The sequence below is a fragment of the Tetranychus urticae genome, chromosome 2 (assembly GCF_039701765.1).
Source record: "Tetranychus urticae isolate SD_2017Ah chromosome 2, NJAU_TeUrti_SD_1.0, whole genome shotgun sequence".
NCBI classification, from domain to species: domain Eukaryota; kingdom Metazoa; phylum Arthropoda; class Arachnida; order Trombidiformes; family Tetranychidae; genus Tetranychus; species Tetranychus urticae.
The window spans coordinates 16,956,117-16,980,572 of record NC_142959.1 but is presented as its reverse complement, the minus strand read 5'-3'; the positions used below and the strand labels follow the sequence as shown (position 1 = coordinate 16,980,572).

The 24,456-nt window shown below is 32.2% G+C and overlaps 1 protein-coding gene across 4 annotated transcripts in view; it reads right to left on the bottom strand.

Moving 5' to 3' along the window:
* ApepP (Aminopeptidase P) overlaps window positions 1–24,456 on the bottom strand; it is a 37,385-nt gene that overhangs the window by 6,907 nt on the left and 6,022 nt on the right. Inside the window, exon 1 of one of the 4 annotated variants that reach the window (XM_089268239.1) lies at window positions 166–495. The exons of 1 other annotated variant lie outside the window; for it this stretch is intronic. The gene's annotated coding sequence lies outside the window, so the exon portion shown is untranslated. Of the gene's footprint in view, window positions 1–146; window positions 496–24,456 lie in introns of those variants that run through there. 2 more of the 4 variants (XM_089268238.1, XM_089268240.1) reach the window with 2 other exon arrangements.

Here is a 24,456-nt window from a genome sequence, read left to right as displayed (position 1 = left end):
AAAAACGAAAGAACAATTAAAGAACAATTCCTTTAAGATTATCAGCAAAAGGCAAGAAACATCGAGAAAGAAAGAAAAATTTCTTTGTTTTTTAAGTCGCCATCTTCCGAAGAAAAGGGTTAGTTAAAAATGCAACAAACACAAACCAAGATAAAGCCAATTTACCAATAATCACAAATTGTAAATTATTTCAGTTGATTTATCCATTCCGTGTTGATCTAACATTTAAACTCTCTCTCTCCGTATATTCAACGTCTTGAAAACAGCTGATTTTTATTATCTTTTTTTCATGTGTATCAACTGAAATAGGTAAATAAGAAAAGCACATTGTGTATTGAAATACCTTAGGGTATAATAATTTGTCCTTAATTGGCCTCTTAAGACACAATTTATAGATAGGAGACCAAAACACAAGTCAAATTAAATTTAATTAACTGAAACTAAACCAACTTGAATAAATGTAATCACAAAAACAGCAAATGTACAGAATGTTAAGAAAGCCTTTGGAGAAAGGGAAAAAATGTTTCCCCTTGCGCACTAAACTAATTTTGGTTTCTCTGGTTAACATTCATTTCCATGTGAATTTTTGCACAATGAGATGTTTAAAAAAACCGCTATCTTTTTAGCGCAATTTAATGCCCACTCTTCAGACTTTTCAAGACCCTGTATGTAACCTGTTCATCTCATCCAAATAACTCAAGAAACATGAGATGATCAGACTTCTTGATCAATATTTAGTCAATTGATAATTGATCAATACAAACCAATCTATTGTTGACCATCAATGAAATATTTGATACTTAATTCAATGTTTATTGCGGTTAAACAATCAAAACCAGAAATTTTACAGTTGACTTTGAAAACTGTAAATTTGCAAGATAAACACGGGTTCAACCCCTAAGACCTAACGTCTAAAAGTCGACAGAAATAGATCCAAATAAGAAATGAGCAAAAATTTTGTTGTCCAAATGACACACAGTGACTATTTGCATCTTATACCAAATGGATGGCTTTTGGTCAAACTCACCAGTGAATAAAGATTCATTATGGTCAATCAAATATTAATGTTATCAAAGTGGCAAATTACAAATGCTGATGAAACTGAAACTGAAAATGATCAATCTGTTAACTGATCATGTTGCAAACATTCAGCCCATTGCCACATGGACTTGAGCGTCTCTCACAAATGTTATCGCGAATTGGGAAGCAAACAGTAAAATGGAAATTCAGCCAAGAATATTGAAGTTAAAGGATTATCTGACGAACTCTTTGAGAAACAATTTTCCAGAAAAAAGATGAAAAAATATCGCGTGAGTAATTGGTTATGTGTGGTTAACTGAAAACTGAAGGAGTCACCATTTTAATCATCATCACCATCTTCATCATCTGTGTGGCCCAACATGAAAATTAATCAGTCAAAAGAAACTGATTTGATGAAGATGAAGATGATGTGTCGAAGATATTATAAAAGGATTCATTTTAAGGATGATTAACCATAAAAATAACGCATTTCCAAGTTTCCTTCAACCTTTCATTTGCCTTTATAAATATTTTCCCTTCTTGTCCAACAGACATTATTAGGTGGTCGTTTAAACCTAACATTGACCTGCAAGTTGAATCAAAATGCGTGTGGTCAATGGTCTTGATGGTGTTAATAACCTGAACAATCTGCTGTTGTCATGTTAATCACCAAATTATTAATTATTAATCAATTTTTCCAAACATTTTACTCTCAATAGTCACAAGAACAACAACAAAAACAAGGAAAAACAATTTGCCTAATCAATCAACTTTAGCCTATGAAATTAAGCGAATTGTAAATTATAGCAAAATGTTATTAATCTTTAATCATGAAATTCAAATCTAATTAATTGATTACACGAAAATCGAGTGAACCAGTTAACAGTTGAACAATTAAACACTTGAAAAGATATTATTTTCAATACAAAACTCAACTGTGATTGATATCACTTTGCTTTCTCGGTTAATTGCAATTTTGTTCATTTAGATATTGGTTTAAATGGATGGTTAGACAATTGCTGAGGAAACAATTAAAAAAGATGAAAAAGAAATTCATTTATAAATGAAGTTTTGATTATGATTAGGAGGAGGAGAAACAATTTTTGATCATATTTCTTCATGTTAAGGGTGCAAACAATTTAGATTGTTTGTTTACCTAATCACAATTACATTTAGCTAAATAGTCTACTTTAAGGCTACCAAACCCTCTCAATGTTACACCTTTTAGTAACGGAGGAAACGCAACAATTAAAATTAAACATCAAAAAGGTGTGTTTAACGTCATTTTTCATCCCAATTCATTTGCTTCATATTACCTGTATTCATCTTGATTCATGCCCATCAAGAATGCTGATCATCAACATGGAGAATTGTTTACATTTGTTGATTAAAAAGTGAAGTAAATAACCCAAAATGAAAACTAATCATAAACTGATCGATCATCATCTTTGTAAGCACTTGAATCATCATTCAATTGTTGGCTTTCAGCAACTAATTACCAATTTATCAACCAATAAAGCAGCAAAAAGGTTCATCAAGACGACTAAAAATGAACTGAAAAAAGTCTTTTTGTATAAACTCGAATTCAAATGTTAAAGGTTTAAAAACATGAAAAGCATTCAATTTCAAAGGTTTGATTAAAGGTTTAATTTATTGGTTTAATTAACTGTTTAATGAGCATTTCCAGATTTGCATTATGACTCGAAATGATTAAAACTGAGACAATCTCAACTGTGACTTTGATGACTTGATTTATGATTTGATTTGATTGAGATTTCACTTTTTTTTGCGTAAAAATTTTGCATTTTTTAGCATTTTTCTTTCAACTCAACTCATTACAATGATAATTACGATTAAAGTTGATTCCAATATTGCATTCCAACTGAACTTTCCTGCAATTGACTTGACGCTCATGTAAATTATGAAGTTTATCATCAACTGGATGCAATAAATTTAATTAACGGTAGATGATGAGGTTGATTGGGAAAATGTTGAAAGTTCATTTTCTAGAATCAAGAAAATCTCATTTTGGTTGAGATGAACATTTGAGATTAAAAGATGATGTTGATTATTAAAACATGAAATGAAGGTAAGAAGATGAGGATGACAAGAGGATGAAATGGGTAAACAGTAGTTGGTTAAGATGAACAAGATGAAAGAAGGTTGAATTAATTGAAGAAAATGTTTCGTATGTTAATTCATTTTGATTAACCATTCTCATCTTATGATAATAATAATAGTAAATCTGTTGATCACGATTCACTATAATCATCATTGCGAGTCAACAAATTGAACAATTTGTAAATTGTTTGCAAATCACCTAAACATTTTTAGTCAACAATCAAACCAGTTTTCCAAACTAATTGGAAACAAGTTGATGACAATAATAATTAACCAAAAAGCCAGATATTAGATCATAAAGAGCTTGTGATTCAAATGATAATTTAGTTAATCAAGGAAAGTTGTCCTAATTTAGCAAGAAAAGATTTAAAATTAATGGACAGAAGATTATAATTGTTTAACTAAATTGTGTAGTAAATCATCTAACCCTTGAGGTTAATCCATTTGATTAAAGTAGTAAATCAACATTAAAAGTAAATTGTTGATCAAGAAAAATAGAGTAAACAGATTCACCAACTGATGGGTTAGACCTATTAGCCATTATTGAGTCGTCCAATTATATTCAAGATTGAAGTTGATTCTTGCCATTTCAACGGATGAAAATATGTTATTCCATGAACCATTTCATGAGCAAATTAAACGATCAAATTGATTACTTTCTCGTTGACTTTGATGATATTCAGCTTCTCAACAGGAGTTCCTAACACGACTTTCAAAGAGCTGAAAGAAACAAATGTTCAGCTTGAAAATGGGCTTAAGATGAAGCCATCAACAAAGTTTACTTTTTTTTATTATTTTCAACACAAAATGAGAAAATTTTGGTTACTTTTTTGTTTCAACAAAACATTTCAAGGTAAATGAATGTTTGTGATCACTTAATAAACTAACAGTTAGCGTAAAAACCACAAAATTGATTATCAAAATGAAAAGATGAACAAAAAAGGATTATCAATTTTACTTTTCATCATTGAGTTAAACTCATGATTGATACTTGAACAGATCAGATAAAAGGTGATATTATAGGAGAACATGAATTCAGAACAAAATCGCCGAAAAAAAGATTCAAATCTCACAACTCAAACAATTAAAATCGTTTGATTGTCACAAACTAATAAGCAAACGATTTCTGATCAATCTCAAGCTCTTTATGCAAATGATTGAAAGTCAACTGCAGAAGTTTCTTGTCCAAAGATAATGCAAAATAATCTGATATTCATGAAACAGTTGAACACATAAAGTCAATCCAATTTCCACTGAAACTTCTACAGAATAACTGTGATAAAATCGATTGAAGTGATGACAGAACCTCTGAAACCAGATGTTGATTTTGCTTCATTTTTACTGTCAATCCCAATGTCTAACCTGAAGTGCTTGAGCTTTTAAAGCAACAGGTATTTTACTCATGTCAACATCTTCATCAAACAACTGGTGAAAATGAATAAATTTAAAGACTTTTCAACCTCAACATTGGTTAACATTTTTATTGAGTTGTTCAGTTTTGTTAACATAAATTGCATGTGCATTAAATATGCCACCAATTATTAGGTAACCCTAAGGTTAAATTGTTGGTATAAATTAACTATCAAAGCTTCTAATCACCGTTCATCAGTTGTTCATCAATGAACAACATCAAGTGAATGAAGTGAACAATGTTTAAATAGAAACAAAAAGATTGAGATGAAAACATGGAAACAATTTGCAAATCAATAATCAATTCAGTTTGCATAATCAACGTTTACATGATTGACTACAAAACTAACCTTTGCCTACCTTGGTGAGAATAAGGTCAATAAAAAAGGTACAGAATGTGGAAGAAGAAGAAGAAGAAAATTGTCTAAAATGGCCTCTCTTTTTCGGTTTCATTTCTATCATGAAAGATGATAAATATGAAGATTAAGAGTGAGAACGAGTAAACGAAATGTTGTGCTATGAATTTATTATGAATTTACAATCAAAGTGCCAAGGGTAAAGTAAAGTGAACACCTTAAGGCCAATTGTGATATCGTGATATCAAATTATTATTATTGAGATTAAAATATTATTATTATCAGAGTTTCTATAAAATTGAGTTTAAATTTTTGGTTACATTTTTCATTTACTTTCAGATTACCTTTGCGCTTACCTGTAATTCATTAACTCAACATTATTCATTATCAATAATGTTAATAATTTTCTTCTTCTTCTTCTTCAATATTTGCTTCCACTTTCTTTGGTTTCATCATGAAAATCGTTTACTTTTTTTTGTCACTCACATTAATTCAGTTGATTTCAAACACACAACGTGTGATAATCATCACTCAGAACCGCTTTTTTTATTAACTGTTCAATAGATGTTGAGTTGCAAGAAAAATATTGAAATTCAGCAATTAAAATTGATTACAATTGATAACGGAATTACTATTTCATTATCAATCTGATTTTTTATTGAGATAAAGTTCATTTAGTTTACACTTTGAGTTAACCTTTTTTTCTGCCTTTTGCCTCATTTGATACAGTTTAATGTTAATAATTGGTTAATTGATTAGTTTGGATTGAAATATGCTTCAATAAACACATTTACCTGATTTAATTTTTGCATTTATTCAGCAATTATGCACAATTCATGGAAATGTTTGCAACTTTTATGGGAAACTTGGAATGTTGATTCCAACAGATTAACATGATGGCCTGGTCATTACAGCTGTCCAGTTAGAGGGTCATAGATTAGTATTGTAAATGAATGCTTATTCAACCTAAAACAACTACAATCAGGCAATTAAAAAGTTGATTTTATTCTAACATTATATTTCCCATCAAAGTCCCTCAAATTGGTTACCAATTAATGAGGTTCATTAGATGAATATTGGAACCATTAACAGAGATTTTTGGCTAATTTTAGTTTTCTCATTGAAAAATTAATAGTTCATTTTGCTCTAAATTGATGAACAGTTAAAGGATCTAATTTTATCGTTTATTTTATTATTTAGCTACCAATTTTATAAAACTCAAAGATATTGAAATAGTGTAAAAGTTTGAAAGGACTCAGCAAGGGTAAGAAGCTGAGGCTTTAAAACAAAAATCATGAATTGAGCGATCAAGTCGACGAAATGATTTTTACTTTGTTGATAGGTTTAATGAGTTGATCAGTTTACACCAAACTATTGGTTTTAATTTTCATTGATAAATATTGATCAAGATTTTGCTCTTCACAAGAAATTTCAGTATTTATTGTACTTTGAGATGTTTACAATAAGAGAAACTATTACAATAATAAAGTGTCGAAGAAACACAAACTTGAAAGTGTCAACACATTCGTCTAAAGTCGATTTTAAAAGTTTAGTCGAGAAGAGCAATTTTTTCATTCCATGGTTCAGGAAGATGTAAACGTACTATTAATAGCAGAGTTGGGTGAGAAGGAGCCTCAAAGAGATCAATGAAGCTTGACACAGAACTCGTTGAATAATCTGAACCACAGTAAAGAAGTAAGCATCAGAAGATAATTTTTACGAGAAAAGACTGAACATGATAAGAAATTTTCGATGGATGAAAGATTCTATAATATTCATTATTTTCAGAATTCTTAATCATTTACAATATCAATAATCTGTTGGATGAATAGTTACAAATAAGAAGCGAAAAATTTGATGCTAAATTCAATATTCAAATATTTACAAGTCTTTTAGGAGTAACTTGAATCATTGGATTGCAATTGATTGAACATTGTCTTTCAACTGATTTGATCCTATTAACCATTTCAAGTTACTTTTCAAGCATTTATTGCTAATCGATTGCAAGTTCAGTTAAAGTGTTACAATTTGTGAAAAGCTTAACTCAAATCCTTATTATTGAATAGTGTGGCTTTGATTGTTTCATGATTAACTAAACGGCAATCTTGTTAGTTTTTTTCATCATCAATCAATTAATAACTGTAAATATAACTGGAAGCAAACTAATGTTTAATACATTGTTAATTATAAATGAAACAAGAAGCTCAAAGATGAAAATAATAGTTAATTTTACTTTAATAAATTCACTTAATAAAATCATTTTTTCTTTGTTCGTGTGTGTTTATCCGTTAACAATTAATGAATCCTGAACAATTAAAAGGTAATCAAGTTTCATTGAGAAGCACTCATTAATGAGAATGTTCAATTTTGCCAAGAAAAATCAATTTCCAAACAACATAAAACTATGAAATCAACAAATGAAAGGGTTCATATCATATCTAAAGATATCATGAAAGTTCAATGGAAAGGATAAATTGCATTTGATTGATTGCTGTGGACAAAATAATGATAATTACAATCAAATGAAACATTAAGCATAACATTAACAGATAATGAATGGTAAAAAAAAGGTTTAAGTGAAAATCATGATGAAAGTGATGATTGATTATTCAAATCATTTCAAAGTGATACATTTAGAAATGCAAAAAAGGACAGAAATTCAATTCACAATCAAGTTATTCATTGAGGTTGATTTCAAGTCAACTTCAAGTCTATCAATTTTAATGTTTCAGGTTTACTTTTACAAATGACAAACTTTTGGACAAAATTAATGATTTGTTCAAATTAATCAACACAATTTTGATTAATAATAGGAAGAGATGAATACAATTAAGAGAAAGAATATGTTAATCTGAAAATTTTGATACGTGATTGACATCTTTCATTCAAATCACGTAACTGTTCAAAAGGTTAACATTTTGGTTTATCAATTTATGATAATTACTTCTGTTTAAGACTCTAATTAGTGAATTACCGGAGTTGATCAGCGTTTCAATATGCAATTTAATTAACAATAAAAGTTGATGTAATAATCAGGGTTATCTTTGCATATCTTAGCTGTTAATTGATTAAAAGTGGTAACAATAACTTTCGTTTATTAGTTGATCACGAAATTAACATTTAACTAGCAATTTAAATTGCGCTTCCACTGATTCAGCTTTTAAACAATTTAATCAAATTGCATAGACAAAGATTTTGTGGTGAATCAGAATCATGAAAAGTTTCGGAATTGGTCAATTTGAATAAACTATAAAATGATTAAAAGTAAATCAAAGTGAAAATGAAATTTGAAAAAATGAGGAAAACACTAAAAAAACATGATTAAAGTCATGATTAAATGAGATGAAATGATTAATTACTTTAACAAGTAGCAAGAGTTTGATTAATTAATCAACGAAAATAATGAAATTTTTTCTTGTTCATTAAAAGGATTGAGTAAAAACTGTTAATTATCAAACTGTTTTGAACATTGGATAAAAGAGTTGCATTTGAATTTATAAAGTTATTGATTGAATATGACAAACTGCAGCTATTAAATGGTTAATCAAGGAAATGATTAGAAAAGTTGATCTTCAGGGTAAATTGAGCTTATTGACCAATTCAGTTAATAGCATTATTGGAATCATCATAATCGCCAAATTATCTAAAATGGTTAATGATTAAAGTGAATATTGGATAATGTGGAAAAGTTGGATAAAAACAACAAAACTAAATATACATTCGATAATTATATACAAATATAGATTTATCTCAATAAGGTTGATCGATTTTCAGATGAAAACAAATTCTGACAACAATCTTGAGTTAGATTAATGAAGGAGTTTACCAAAAATCTTTCTGATGAGGAGATGAAAAGGATTTACAAATTAGGTCAACACAACAACAGTTGTCGTTTTGGTGTGCACATATGATCATAAAAAATGATCAACTGAATGTTGCTCATGAAAAATGTGAATTTCGCCCAAGCTTTAAGGTTTTACAGAATCAAGAGTTCACATTCAGATTAGTTCTGGTTTTGTTTGACGAAAGTAACTCTTAAATTACATTATTTTATAGATTAAATGTGAAAAGGTAAATATATAAAAATATATATTTATAAATGTTGGAACATCATTTTTCAAAGATTTTTATCGGTTGAAAGAGTGAACAGACATTAAGGAAGATGATCTGGAATCATGATGATAATGATGAGGTTTTAAGTGATTTTAATTTAGTTTGAAAGAGTAATGAACAAACTGAATTAGGTTTGCATGAATGTCCAAATGAGAGAAAAGGTGAATTCCGATAAATTGTTTAATGGTTTTCAAGTTTGGTTACGATTGGTGTGATTAATGATCATCAAACCATTTGCACAAACAAACAATTCAACCTTTTTCATCTTTTTGTTTCCACTTCTTCTTACCATTTACACAGTAAAAATCAAGTTAATTGTCCATTGATAATAATCAGAGCACAATCAACTTGAAACTTGTTAACAGTGGCCAAACGGCCAAACCTTTTCGGCATAACATCGGCAAACTGTTTAGCAATCAACAGAATTGATGATTAAAGATGAGCATTTCAAATGGTTTAAACAAAGGTTACAATTAACAAATTGTAAAGGTGTAAACTAATGAACAAAAATGTTAATTGTACAAACACAATATATCATTAATCAGAAAGATAATCAGATAAAAAAAGATCTGCTTCAATTCATTAATAATCAATTCAACGATTTCTTTGTGATAAACATTTCGATATTTTTGATCGATTGATCTTCTCAACAATATTGGATGAAAAAATTGATAATAAAATAGTTTTCTTCAAGGAAAGAGTTAAATGATTGAATAATGATGATTTAAAAGGCGCTGGTTATAATTATTATTACAACATTTAATAACCTTAAACACAAACATCTTTTAATAACTTCATTAAAAGATCATTAAATTATTAGTAAATCAACCAACAAAGCAACTAATGTTGAATTAGTGTCTTTGTTGTTTTGATTAACAAGAGCTGAACATTTTCAAGTAAAATTGGGTTTGATAAACAAGGTTGGGCTTATGATCTTGATCATCATTATTGGTTTACAGGTAAAAATGATAAACTGTTGCCTGAACCTTTCATTGAAAAAAGGTTGAATCAAAGTTGATCATAAGTTGGTTTACAATTAAATTGTCGAGTTAATTGTTTGACAATTGATACTTTGTTTTTGATTGGTTTCAGCCAAAAACAATAAACATTTTAATCAGTTGCGTGTTAACATCAATCATACCCGGAACTGTTTAACCTGATGATGGTTATGATACAGATTAGGATGGTTATGATGAGAGTAATGATGATTAACCCTCCGTTGCTACTCTTAGACTTTTTTGTCCAAAATAATTTTTGAATGTTAATAAAATCAAAACCTTATGAGTTAGAAACTTTTGACTCCGGAACATTGTCAATCATAGATATGAGTGTGTATATCTCGAAAACGAAGAGCAAGGCCATTATAGTTTACCTGTAATATTGATATAAAGGGTGACTGGCACGGTCAAAGACAAAAAAGTCACAAGAGTAGCTTTGCGTAAATGCACTGCCAAAGCTACACAGCAATAAAATTCTCTTTTATTTTTTTGACCACTTTATTGCTTTTGTAAAAAGAGTCACCAATAGCTTATGCAAGCCTTCCCGTAAGAAAAAGCGAAGCTAATTAGCAACAAGAGGGCAAAGGTCAAATCAACTTTTTTGGTTTTACGATGGTTACAACTATCTTAGTTTGTAAAATTTTACCATAAGAATGAATGTGTTGATGAATCATACGACAAAGAAGGATTTGAATTGAATGTAAAATCGATGATGATATTAATATTAATTTGAAGGGTAGAGTTACCCAAAACCAAATTAAATCATTTAATCATCATCACAAGGTTATTGATAAGAGTTGAAAGTTTTAAACTTATTATAATCCCTAAAGACTTTCCCACATTTCACAATTTTCAGTTAAACAATTTGTAATCAAAAAGACTAAGTCTAAACATTTTTTGCTTTATCAGTTTCTGTCTAAATCACTGTCTAAGTTACTTTCTAAATTTGTCTAAGACTTTGATATAATTTCCTTTTCCTTAATATTTTTCTATTCTTTTGGTTTCCGTTTTCAATTGGTATAAATACCTTTGAATTTTCATTAATTAATTATGTTCAATTTTCTACTTTTCATAAGTCAAGTTACTCTGTTTAAAACAAATCAAGTGATACACATTTAAAATATAAGTTCTTCCTGAACCTTTGAAATACAGTACTTTAATAAAATTTTCATTTATATTAAATCTTAAGTTTCCTTCTAAAAAGACTAAGTCTGATTTCTACTTGTTCTTGCCCCTGTAAAGCATCGAGAAAACCCGTTTTCCATCTTTGCAGCTAATTGTGTTTAAGTGCTCTTATAATTTGGTTAAGATAGCCTCTGTTCGAAGTTCAAGTATTCCTGTTAAAGACTAAGTCTATGTTTCTGGAACTCAAAGCTAGTGAGCTATTGGTTATAATCCTGATATTGGTATCAGAGTTGTCCTGTTCTACTCTAAGCTTGTTTTGGCTAGAATTTGGTTTCATCATTTAAGCTTTACGACTCGTGCCTGGTCAGCTTTAGTACGCTATTACCTGTCCAGATAATCTAGTCTAAGACTTGCAGAACAACATTCTTAAAATTTTGTGGTCAACCATTGTGGTTAGAAGTAAAGCTAATAGTCTAAGACTTATTACAGTTGAACTCTAAGGTGATCCTAAAAGAACCTGATCAATCAGGATTTGAAAGGCTGATTAAATCTTCTGAATAAAGTAAATTGTGTTTAGTTGTACGCAATCAAAAGTGAATTTATTTAATTTGGTTAAATTAGTTTAAAACTATGAACTCTTCCTTTCAATTGGCGACCACGGCAGGATTGCCAATGAATTCCTGTTATAAGACTGATTATTGTTTTACAATAAGCGAAAGTGATGAAAGTGATAAAAGTGATAAAAGTGATAAACGTGACAAAGACAAAAATGAACAAAATGATCCAGTTGATCAAAGTGGTAACCAGTCTAAGACTTCGACATCACAAACTCAAACAACTCTATCAACGAAACATTATATTAAAGATATGGAAACATCTGAAATGAAACTGTGGTTAAAGAATTGGCAAGTGCGATTCGTTGACAATGACGAGATAATTCGTGAAAAATTTTATGATGCCATTCAGACAATATTTGCTCTAGAGAGTGTGTTCGATGCAACCGATGAAATGGTTGGTGATACTTGTTTTAATGCGTTAATGATTAAAAGTAAATTTCCTGATTGGATCAAAGAACTCAGAGCTCAAGGCACAACTGAACATGATTTGAGAGAGATAATCAAGAAAATGGGATTTGACCCACCGACGATGATGCTGACTAGTGACGTCTCAATTAGAAAATTGCCGATAGCATCTCCTGCAAAAAGATTACTCGAAGCAATGGTAAAGAAATGGGCTAAGCCTGCTGAACCAATTGTTATGCGACAAGTTGTGGATCCTGGGTTCAAGTTAGATGATATTCTGAATCAGACTTTGCCTGATAATACTCAAAGTCCTCCTGCCTTAGGCAATAACGCAACTGTAACTAGACAACAGATAGAAGCTGAAGATGAAAATGAACATCCTGAAGATACAGATGAAGATGAACCTCGTGTGTTTGATGAAACCGTAGTTTCACCAGTAAATCAATCTGCTCCAGCAACTGCTAAAGTTCCAGACAAAGATAAAGATAAAGTTGAGGAGAAAGCTAAGGCTGAACCGAAAACTTATGCAAAATGCAAACCAAAGCTACCTAAGCTTCCTGTTTATACTCAAGATGCTATGGATCCTTGGCAATGGTTACAGACAATTAAAAGGATATTATCATTGGAACGCTGTCATGATGACGATAAATTGTATGTGCTACAGAAAGCAATGGCCTACGATTTTTTACCTTTTGCTAAGCAATTAGATAAGGAAACGCACACAAGTGAAACTTATATTTCTGCATTGGAAGACAAGTTAAGAAATCCAGCGGTAATTTCACAGGCAACTTCAGAGTTTCACCAATGTAAGTGGAATTTCGATTCACACCCTGCTGAATTTATCAGAAAGTTAGAGACTATGGTGATCAAAGTCAAAGGGGAACCTTCACCTCAAGAATTCATACAAGATGTGTTAATTCGATTGCCAGCAGAAGTCAAAGACTCATTGTTCCGATCAAAGTCAGTACATGACATCCAAGATTTAACCGCCGCATTGGTTAATGAATACAACATTGAGTTAAGGAAACGCGCTGAGCGTAAGGAATCCTACAAGGATAAGAGAGGAGATGATAAAAGGCATGCTGCCGTTAATGTTAATGCTAGTGGAACTAGTGGAGCATCAGCATCCTCATCAACTCGTGCAGTGAAACCACCTTTCAGGTGCTATAATTGCAACAATTTGGGTCATTCATCACGAGAATGCCGTCAGCCCAGAAGGTCTAAGACCAGTGAAAATCCTAATTCTAACAAGAATGAAGGTCGAACTGAACGATTTCAACCGGCTCAGTTAAGAATGGCTAATGCACCAACGTTTGGTCAAAGCCAGCAGAACCAGCAAAATTCGAATCAGCCACAGGCTAAGGAATCAGCTAATTTGGTACAAGAAACTAATATTGTCAATGCTTACATGGCGAGAGCACCAGCTAAAGAGTATTCATTTATGATGAATGAAAATCAACAGGATAATCAACAAGTGGAGTTGATTACCAAAATTGATCCATCACCGAGAAACTTTCCGACAGTCAGATTGACTATGTGTTATCCAACGAGGGAAACATTTAAAGTTGGTGATGTATTGTTAGATACTGGCGCTTGTACTTCGTGTATTGACTATCAATTTGCCCAGAAAATGAAAGCCTTCATTATGAAGTCGAATGTTTCAGTTCGAGGTATAATTGCCGATGCCTGCCAAATTGTTGAAGGAGCCGCTTATGCTATTATGAAGCATCCGAAAATGTCTAAGACAAGGATAATCAAGTTCCAGGTAATGAAAGATTTGGAACCAGTGATGGTCTTAGGTAATAGATTCGCCGACGTATATTTTGTTGGAATGGTAAATCATGGAGGTAGATACCAAGTGAATTTACGTGAAAGTGTTGAAAGCGAATGGCTAAGCCCTGAGATCGCTTTCCGATTTTGCACAGCAGAAGAATCCTGGGGATTGTTAAATGTGCCTGAAATTCCCTCTGTTAACACAATCAGAGAGACCGTTGCAAATCTGATACTTGATAGTTTGCCGTATTCACCATGGATGGATGGAGAATTAAATTCAAACTCTCAATTTCCACAGATGGAAGTGGAACGACTTCATTATATTCAAGAAATGTCTAAGACACCGGAATTTGAGAATGTAATGCCGATTTATTTGCAAATTGAAAACAATGAGCTACAATTAGCTGAACGATTGATGAAAAGGATGGATCCTAAACTGAATACGGAAAAACGAAGTGAATTGTTAGAAGTTTTAATGGAGTTCGAACAAGTTTTCAGTAAGACTAAGTCTGATATGGGTTTAGTTCCTTGGCAGAAATGGCCGATAAAAATTGATATTGGAGATCAAACAATTCCACATCAACAACCGTACCCATGCACAATTGAGAAACGACGTGAGTTTCAGAAGATAATTGCCGAATTAATTAAGCATGATATTGTTGAAAAGAGCAATGCTCCTGGTGGATCTCCTGCAATGTTGATTGGTAAACCAGATGGAAGTTTCAGACTATTAAATGATCTACGAGCCGTCAACAGATTAACTAATGTGATTTTTCACCCGATGCCAAGAATTGATGATTGTTTGGAAGCAATCAGAGGAACTAAGTTTTTCAATATGTTTGACCTTTACCAAGGCTATTTCCAGATTGAGATACCTCCGTCTGAACGAGGTAAAACAGTGTTTTTGACGCCTGATGGTAAATACCAGTATAAAAGGTTGCCTATGGGCCTAGCTTGTGCACCTTTCGAGTTTCAGCGACTTATGAACACAGTCCTGAATGGTTTAAACTATACCGAATGTTTGGGGTATTTCGACGATATTCCAGTTATGGGAAAAAGTTGGTCAGAGTTATTGTGTAACACAAGATTAGTGCTTGATCGACTTCGTGATTGGAACTTGAAAATCAAAACCGACAAATGTCAGTTTGGTGTAACTGAATTAGTGTTGTTAGGACATCTTGTCAATGGAGATGGGATTCGACCTGACCCTAACAAAGTTGCTGCATTGAAAAAATTGCCGTACCCTACGAGTGTTAAACAACTTCAATCGATAATGGGTTGTTACAACTATTTTTCAAGGTATATAAAGAACTATTCAACTTTGGCTACGCCGTTATATAAGTTAATTTCTAAGGAAAGGAAATTCAAGATGCTCAAACAAGATCATCAAGCATTAGATGAATTGAAAAATGCTTTGATTGAAGAAACAATGTTGGTACATTTTGATCCTGAATTGCAAAAGAAACTAACAGTTGATGCAAGTGATGTAGCTGTGGGAGGAATATTGCTTCAAGCAGACCCTCAACAAGAAATTCCGAGTGAATTTGAATCTTTGAAAGATGTTCCAATTGACAAAGTCAAGCATTGGAAACCATTATACTTCTTTTCTCAGAAGTTAGCGAAGCATCAACAGAGTTACTCAGTTTCAGAAAAAGAATGCCTAGCAGTTTTAGTTGCAATCAAGAAGTTTAAACATTATTTGGATGGTAGTGAATTCTTGGTAGAAACAGACCATCATGCATTATGCCAGTTGCCGAAACTAAAGTTTAAAAATCAACGAATGGAGAGATGGCAGATAATTCTATCGAGTTTCAAGTATAAAGTAATTTACACCAAAGGTGACAAACATGGTCCTGATTGTTTGTCAAGGTATCAAACTGAATGGTCTCCGAAATTGTTAGACCCTGAAGCAGACTTCATAGAAGATTTATTTTGGATAAAGTTTATCAACTTTGATGAGAATGAAGCTGATATCGAAATCAACGAAGCTGAAGTCAACGAAATCAAATTACTTGATTCAATGGTAAAAAAGCAGTTTAAAACTATTTATTATTACCAGTCTGACGAGAATTGGAATGAGAAGCTGAAAGATGCTCAATTAGAGGATATTGAAATCAGTAAAATTATCCTGAATCTAATTGTTGATCCAAGATCAGAACTGCACAAAAATTATTTGTTCCTAAATAATTTGTTGTTTAGAAAACCAATGTTTGGTCATGATGTTAATCGAATCGTTATAAACGAGAAAATCTTAAAAGATTTGTTCAAAGAGGAACATGAATCTCCTCTTGGTGGACATTTTGGCGTGGAAAAAACGTATTTGCAGATTTCAAGACGTTTTTGGATGGAAAAACTTTATGAGAAAGTCAAAGACTTGTGCCAAAATTGTGAAAAGTGCTACCTTGGTAAATCATCTAATGTTACTTATGCAGAACCAAGTTTAAAACCGGTTCCTGAATCAATCTTGGAGAGATTGGAGATGGACGCTCAAGGTCCAATTACATTTAAGAATGGAGCAAAGAAAGTAATATTGGTTTTGATTGATACTCTATCAAGATTTGTTTATGCAAAACTTTTACCAGATCAAAAGTCTAAGACTGTGATAAAGTTTTTGGATGAATATTTCAGCGAGTTTGGATTTCCTTCGATTATTCAAACTGATAGAGGGAGAAACTTCCTTTCAGGGGACGTTGAAAATCATATGAAGAAGTTGGGGATAAAACATGAAGTTTCAAACGCCTATCATCCTCAAAGTCAAGGTACCGTGGAAAGAATCAACCGAACTATTGCAGAGAGACTAAGAACATCAATTATGAATTTGGAAACAATTGATTTAAAGTCATCATTGGAGAATGCCGTTATTGCAATTAATTCATCAATCCACAAGATTCACAGATTCTCACCATACTATTTAGTGTTTGGCCGATATTTGAAGAAACCAATCGATTTACATTTGAATCTAAACGCAACAATTAGTGAAACTATTGAACAATGCCGAAAATTGGCTCGTGAAAGGCTTTTAAAGCAGCAAAGTTATTATCAAGAAAGACTTCAGTCTGTGACTAAGAGAAATCCTTACAAGTTTTTGGATTTGTGTTACGTTAAAAATAGTGCACCTTCATTGGGAACAACCAAAAAATTGGTTAATAAGTTTTTTGGACCATTTTTTGTAATGGGAGTGAAGCATGGATCAGTACTTTTACTCAATCCTGAGAATCAAGAAAGATTTACTTCTAACTTGGAATTAACTAGACCTCATGTTGGGATTATCCCTGAAAAGTTAATTCAATTGAAAAATGAATTGTTAATTGAAAATGATAACACATTTGAACCAGATGATCAAAATGAACACTTAAGTGAAGCATCTGCCGATAATCAAGATTTAAATCAAATTGATTTAAATGAATCTAATCAAGAAGAAAGTGCTTCAGATAATAGTCTAAGACTAAGTGCCGAAAATCAAACTTTGCCTGATAGCTTGGAAGTTAATATTGATTCTGACTCTGAAAAATCAACAATAATTGATGAAAATGCATCTCAATTAAACCAAGCTCAAAGTTCAAAAAAGAGAAGAAAAAGAAAGAAGCGAAAATACATTACTGCTAATAGACAGATTATGCGAGATAATCCAGTCATAAGTGGTCAAGATGCTGAAAAACTTGGACCAGTGACCAGAAAAAGAAAAGTTGTTTCAGTAAACTTAATCCAGTTCGAGAGCTTAAAAACTCAAAAAAGTCTAAGACTAAAAGTGAAAGATTTTAAAATTAGCGCAATTAAGCAATTGGCTATTTTTCGCGCTCATTATGCATTACAGTTGGGGGAGACACTAACTGTCTCACTTTCACTTGTTCTTCTGATTAAGACAGTTGACATCTTGACACAGTCATCATTCTATTCCTTTTCATTTCAAGTTTTCTTAGATTTTTCAAGTTTAAAATTTCATTGTCCTGATTATTTCAATCATCTAAATCAGTCTTCGACTATCTTGATTGAATTGTGCTTAAAATTAACTAGTTTAGTTAATTCAGTTTCTTTGAATTTGTCAAATTGTGAGAAATTTCAACTTGCTAAGTTGCTTCAAAGACTAAGTCTGACCCCAGCAAGCTTAAATAAGCTAAATTGTGATTCATCTGTGCAACAATTAACATTGAACTGTAAAGGATTTCATTCTGATTGTGAATTAACTGACTCTGAACTTTTCAAGTGTTGTGAATTTTCTTGTTTAAAACAAATTCAAGTTCTGCTGTTTATCGAAATGCCTTCATCAGTGGTATCAAGTGCTTCAACTTCAAGTTCTGGATCGTATGCCAGCGCTAACACTGTGATTCAAGACGCTAGATTTGCGATGCGATTGCGAAGACAATTGGCTAAAATTGTTCCTGTTCCGGTCATAGACCTAGAGGCATCAACGTCTGGCAATATTGAGGGTGACAATGCTAATAACAATGGTACAGGTAATGAATCTTTTGAATTTCAATGGCCTGGTATGGAAGGAGATAATGGTTCTGAGAAGACAATTATTCACCTTGACAATGCTAATGTCCAAGACGCATTGAATCATTATTATGATCCTCTTCCTGAAAAGACGGCTTATGGTCTAAGTTCGTTTAAGAAAAGTTTCACTGATAACAGTCCTTACCCTCCACCAAGTGCCGATCAGGGTCGAAGGTATTGTGAATTTCCTGCACCCAAGAGAACTGCTGAGCCTCATGATTTTCTCAAACCAGAGTTCTTCATTAATGCCCGAGATGATTTGAAGAAAGACATCGAGCAATCGGAAGCTGACAAGAATTGGTTTAATTCATTCATAAAGGAGAAACTCCAGATGAATGTGGTAGAGGACAATCTGGATAAAGTCAAATTTGGAACCTTGCGAAAAGGTTATACAGCAGCAGAGGTAATTCATCCTCAATTCCATGAGTTTAAAACTCTTATTACTTGCATATTATGTGAACAAGTTGCCCTGAATCCAAGAAGTTGTCATCAATGCAACAAGATTTACTGCCTTGGTTGTGCTAAATGGCTTCAAGCCCTGCCAATCGATTTGGAGTTGGAAAAGGTAAATCAAGTGGATGGATTCATGTGCATCAATCAAAATTGTTTGGTCGATTTACAGACTCTTGGATATCCGAAATTTGGTGAGGTCAAAGACCAAGCAATTGCTAAATTTTTCAAGGAAGCAAGCTTTCGCTGTCACAGAAAGTTTTGCGAGCAGCAGCATTTAAGTTGTAACATTTTGCACCATTTGCAAAAATGTAGAAGAGGACCAATCAAATTCAAATTTGACCGTACGCTCCAGTTGACATTTATGTCAGGTCCAATTCGAGATGAGCTGAATCAACGTCCTAAGGACATCAACTCATTGCTGCCAGTACATCTCAAAAAGCAAGAGCCAACCAAGACTATCCCACAAATGTGGCATGAACGTGCTCTCTGCTATGCTTTTCTTATTAAAAGTTATGAAAGAAAAGAGGTAACCCCGATAGAAATGCGTACTCAAGCGAATTTCGGGTTAAATCATTGGAATAATAAGAAACGAATGATCGATCCAACTGAACCTTTGGATGAAGGAGAAGAATGGGCTTTGCAGATTGGATTCCCTAGTTGTGCTCCAGTCCCTATTCCTGATGTGCCTAGAAGATGGCCAACTTGCCGAAATAGTACAATTCCATACTATTTGTTAGCTGAATCTGAAACTTGGAGACGATGGGCCAAGTATGTCGATTTTGATAAAGACAGTATTTCAACGACATCATCTCTAGTATTATACTCGCATGATGTCAATGATCCGGAATCGCCTTTCATACTTGCTGACCCCTTTGAACGAATGGCTCCAGCAGAAGCAGAATCAGTCCAAGACTGGATAAAGGATAACTTTCCGAGTTGTAAGAATCCTTCAAATATTTATCGAGAGCTAGCAGTTTCTACAAAAGAAAGAACGGTAATGACTAGAACCAGGAAACGAACTCAGTTGGCACAATCATTTCAGAATCGCCCTGATGCAAATCTTCCACCTATGCTTGCTGATCAATTGAACGTCATAGACGAAATGGCTGCAACTTGCCCTGAGAGAGAATTGATCTTTTCGATTTCAATGTTTAATGTTCGCATCAATGAGAATGGTTATCAGAGACCTCGACCTTGTTGGATTGCTATTATGGATGGTAATCTTGAAGTGGTCTATGAAACATTTGTCAAATACCGAGAAGTTGACCACATCGACTCACGATTTCATGGTCTAACAGTCAAAGACTTAAAGTATGCGAGAAACTTGGCCACCGCAAGGGATCAAGTTATCAAATTTTTGGCTTGCGCTAAGAAAGTTATTGGATATGGTTTGATTAACCATCTGAAAAATTTGGGTTTGTCTCGAGATGAGATCCGGGTGTTACACCCTAAGCTTCGAGATATAAACAATTATTACTCGCCGTACATCGAGCATCCAATGAATATTCATGCTATCGCCTTCTTATGGTTTCATGGATACACACTTCCAGCTAACCCTCATTCTCCAGTTGTGGAAACTACTACTGTCATGCGAATGTACTTATTGCAGTGGAAAAAGATTGAAAAAATGGCAGAGGTACATGGAGGTATTCACAACGAAAATTGCCAGCAAACTTGTGGTAATCGAGTAACCTCAGGTCTTCTAAATGAATTTACGGAGGGAATAGCCAAAGGCTTTTGTTCATGGCCTGATGAATGGAAACGAAACCCTAGGAGCATCCGCATCCCGGAGTTTAATGATAATTGTATCCTACCAGACAACGAGATACTCAAGCGAACCGCTGAACTGTGCAAGTCTGATGTGAAAAAGTCGAAAGGAGATACTCCACAATCGCGCAACAAAAAGATAGTCGAAATGCTTAAAGCAAAAAGGTCTGCTGAACCGAGTGAATCGGAAAATGCAACAAAAAGTCAAAAAGTGATGGACCCCAATCATGAGTATAATACTCTTTGGGATGAAATGAAATCTCAAAAGCCAGATGATGGTGCAGCCTCAGCCTCAAATATGTTAAAAGAATTGGAAGGATGGAACGAGGAATGAATTCAATGATTTAATTCAATTCTGGGTTCTTAATCAAGGATCCGAGGATATGAAGGGTAGAGTTACCCAAAACCAAATTAAATCATTTAATCATCATCACAAGGTTATTGATAAGAGTTGAAAGTTTTAAACTTATTATAATCCCTAAAGACTTTCCCACATTTCACAATTTTCAGTTAAACAATTTGTAATCAAAAAGACTAAGTCTAAACATTTTTTGCTTTATCAGTTTCTGTCTAAATCACTGTCTAAGTTACTTTCTAAATTTGTCTAAGACTTTGATATAATTTCCTTTTCCTTAATATTTTTCTATTCTTTTGGTTTCCGTTTTCAATTGGTATAAATACCTTTGAATTTTCATTAATTAATTATGTTCAATTTTCTACTTTTCATAAGTCAAGTTACTCTGTTTAAAACAAATCAAGTGATACACATTTAAAATATAAGTTCTTCCTGAACCTTTGAAATACAGTACTTTAATAAAATTTTCATTTATATTAAATCTTAAGTTTCCTTCTAAAAAGACTAAGTCTGATTTCTACTTGTTCTTGCCCCTGTAAAGCATCGAGAAAACCCGTTTTCCATCTTTGCAGCTAATTGTGTTTAAGTGCTCTTATAATTTGGTTAAGATAGCCTCTGTTCGAAGTTCAAGTATTCCTGTTAAAGACTAAGTCTATGTTTCTGGAACTCAAAGCTAGTGAGCTATTGGTTATAATCCTGATATTGGTATCAGAGTTGTCCTGTTCTACTCTAAGCTTGTTTTGGCTAGAATTTGGTTTCATCATTTAAGCTTTACGACTCGTGCCTGGTCAGCTTTAGTACGCTATTACCTGTCCAGATAATCTAGTCTAAGACTTGCAGAACAACATTCTTAAAATTTTGTGGTCAACCATTGTGGTTAGAAGTAAAGCTAATAGTCTAAGACTTATTACAGTTGAACTCTAAGGTGATCCTAAAAGAACCTGATCAATCAGGATTTGAAAGGCTGATTAAATCTTCTGAATAAAGTAAATTGTGTTTAGTTGTACGCAATCAAAAGTGAATTTATTTAATTTGGTTAAATTAGTTTAAAACTATGAACTCTTCCTTTCAAATTGATCAAAATTTTTGATATGTCCCCAACTTTTGATTTCTTTTTAGTATACAATAACATTTTCTCTACAATAACTCATCAGTCTGATTTCAAAGTCTATTGCGGTTTAGTTAATATTCAACATTGAATAATGATTGATAAAAAAAATTTGAATGTCCCCAACTTTTGACTATGGATTTCAATAGATTGAAATATGCTCGAATAGATACAATTAGTTAAATCTCAAAGTCTATTGCGGTTTTATCAATAAAAGCAATTAAAGTTAAATGTGCATTGAATACTGAACAATCATTGATCAAAATTTATTACACCAACTTCATATCACCAACTTTTGATTATGGATTTCAATAGATTAAAATATGCTCTAAAAGATACAGTTAGGGGCATCTCAATGTCTATTGCGGTTTTTTTGATATGAGAATGAGAAAATTATAGATAGACTGCCATAGCAAGATTTCAAGCAAACTCAAAATTTCAATAGATTTGAGAAAAGTCAAAAAAAGTCAAACATAAGACACAGAAACAAAAAAGCAATAAAAAAGAGAACTAACAAAATTTTGGTCAAAAGTTAGGGTCAGGGTCAACGCAACCCCATTTTACAACTTTTGCCTCTCATTTACTTCTTACTACGGACTCTGTTAAGGCTACGGACAGTTTTGTCCAAAGAGTAGCATATTTGTGACTTTTTTTAAGAGTAGCAACGGAGGGTTAAGAGAAACATTGATTCATATTGCAAGAGATTTTCAGATTTTTCTGGTTCACTTTCAATCACATTTTAATCCATCATGATGATCGTGATGAAAGGTTGAATGGTTGATTGAGTTGAATGGCGAGTCTTATTGTTAATTATGATTGGTCAAGATGGTTAATTTTCATGTCTCACAATAATCAATCAATAATGTATCTAATTATGCTTATCAAAGTAAAGGTTAATGTTCAAAAAATTGAAAATATTGTTCAATATTTTACTTGGACAATCCAACTTTGATCTCTTAATTAAATGGTGAAAGATATTAATTAGAGTAATTAGTGTTTTGGGTTGAAAAATAAAATGATTTGTGACATTAAGTTATTTTTAACAGGAAAATGGTTATTTTCTGAATTGGAACTTTTTTCTACCTTAATGATAATGTATTAATTTGAAAACACACAGAAGATGGTTAATATAAATCAAAGTAACAATCCTTTTTGTCCCATTGTATTTTGGTTGTTTTTTGAACAACGATTAATTTGATTAATTGATAATTATCTGTAAATTATAACTCAAGGTGTTAATCAAAGATGCGATGCACACCATGCAATGAAACAGGGTTCACCTGATGATGTTCAATTTGAATAAAATAAAGATAAAAAAGGTGAGTTAAAAGGGGTTAAAATGATTGTATTAATAGTTGGTTAAATAATTATCAATATGAACAGGATTGTAAAGGTACATTTAGAAACAAACGATAATGTGAATATTACCCTGAAATCCCTGTGAGCATTAAATATATCAAATTGATGGATTGATTTGAACCTCTTTTCTTTATCATATAATTAATGATTGAAACAGTCAACTATCATTATGATCAAGTTACTAGATTGAAATCAGTTATTAACTATGAAACTTGGATAATTTGTTAATTTACTCAATAATTGATTTTCACGCAAATTTCATTCATCTAGACTCAGACAATAATTCCCAACAATCATCCAAATAACTCAATCAATTCAAAATCATTGCAATTTGAATCGAGAATCAAAAACATATCAATATTTCATTCAAAACCAAAGTAAAGACAAAAACAATTGTCATCTTCAAGTCAAGAGATGTTAAGATGTTGATCAACAGATAGGAATTGAACATTTCAACTAATTGTTTGATTAACAATCATTGAATCTTGAGATTCATCAAAATTTGATCTAAAATTAGAGCCAATATTTGCAAAGACTGAGTCGCCTAGACAAGATCATTTGATATTTACCTTACAATATGAACCAAAGTGACTCTAGTCAACATTTTACTGAACCAATATTTAATAAATCAAACTCCAGATTTTAAAATGAAACTAATTGCTTGTCGCGATAATTATGATAGTAAATTTTGAAGACAATTAGCAATAAAAGAAGGTTAAAATACTGAATAAAGGGTTGAAATGAGCAGCTGAACGAGTTGATAAATAATTAGCTAAACATTTGTTGAACTGTTTCAATATGTTTTGTTGAGCAAATCACTATTTCCCTTTGATTAGGTTAAAGAGTTGAAGAGATGCTCAAGGCAATCAGCATCATGGTCTTCATTAACCATCATTGTAATTATTGATCATGAGAATGGGTAAAAATAGCTCTGATACAGTAAACAAGAAATATTTTTCACCAATTTGAATAATCAGTTGAA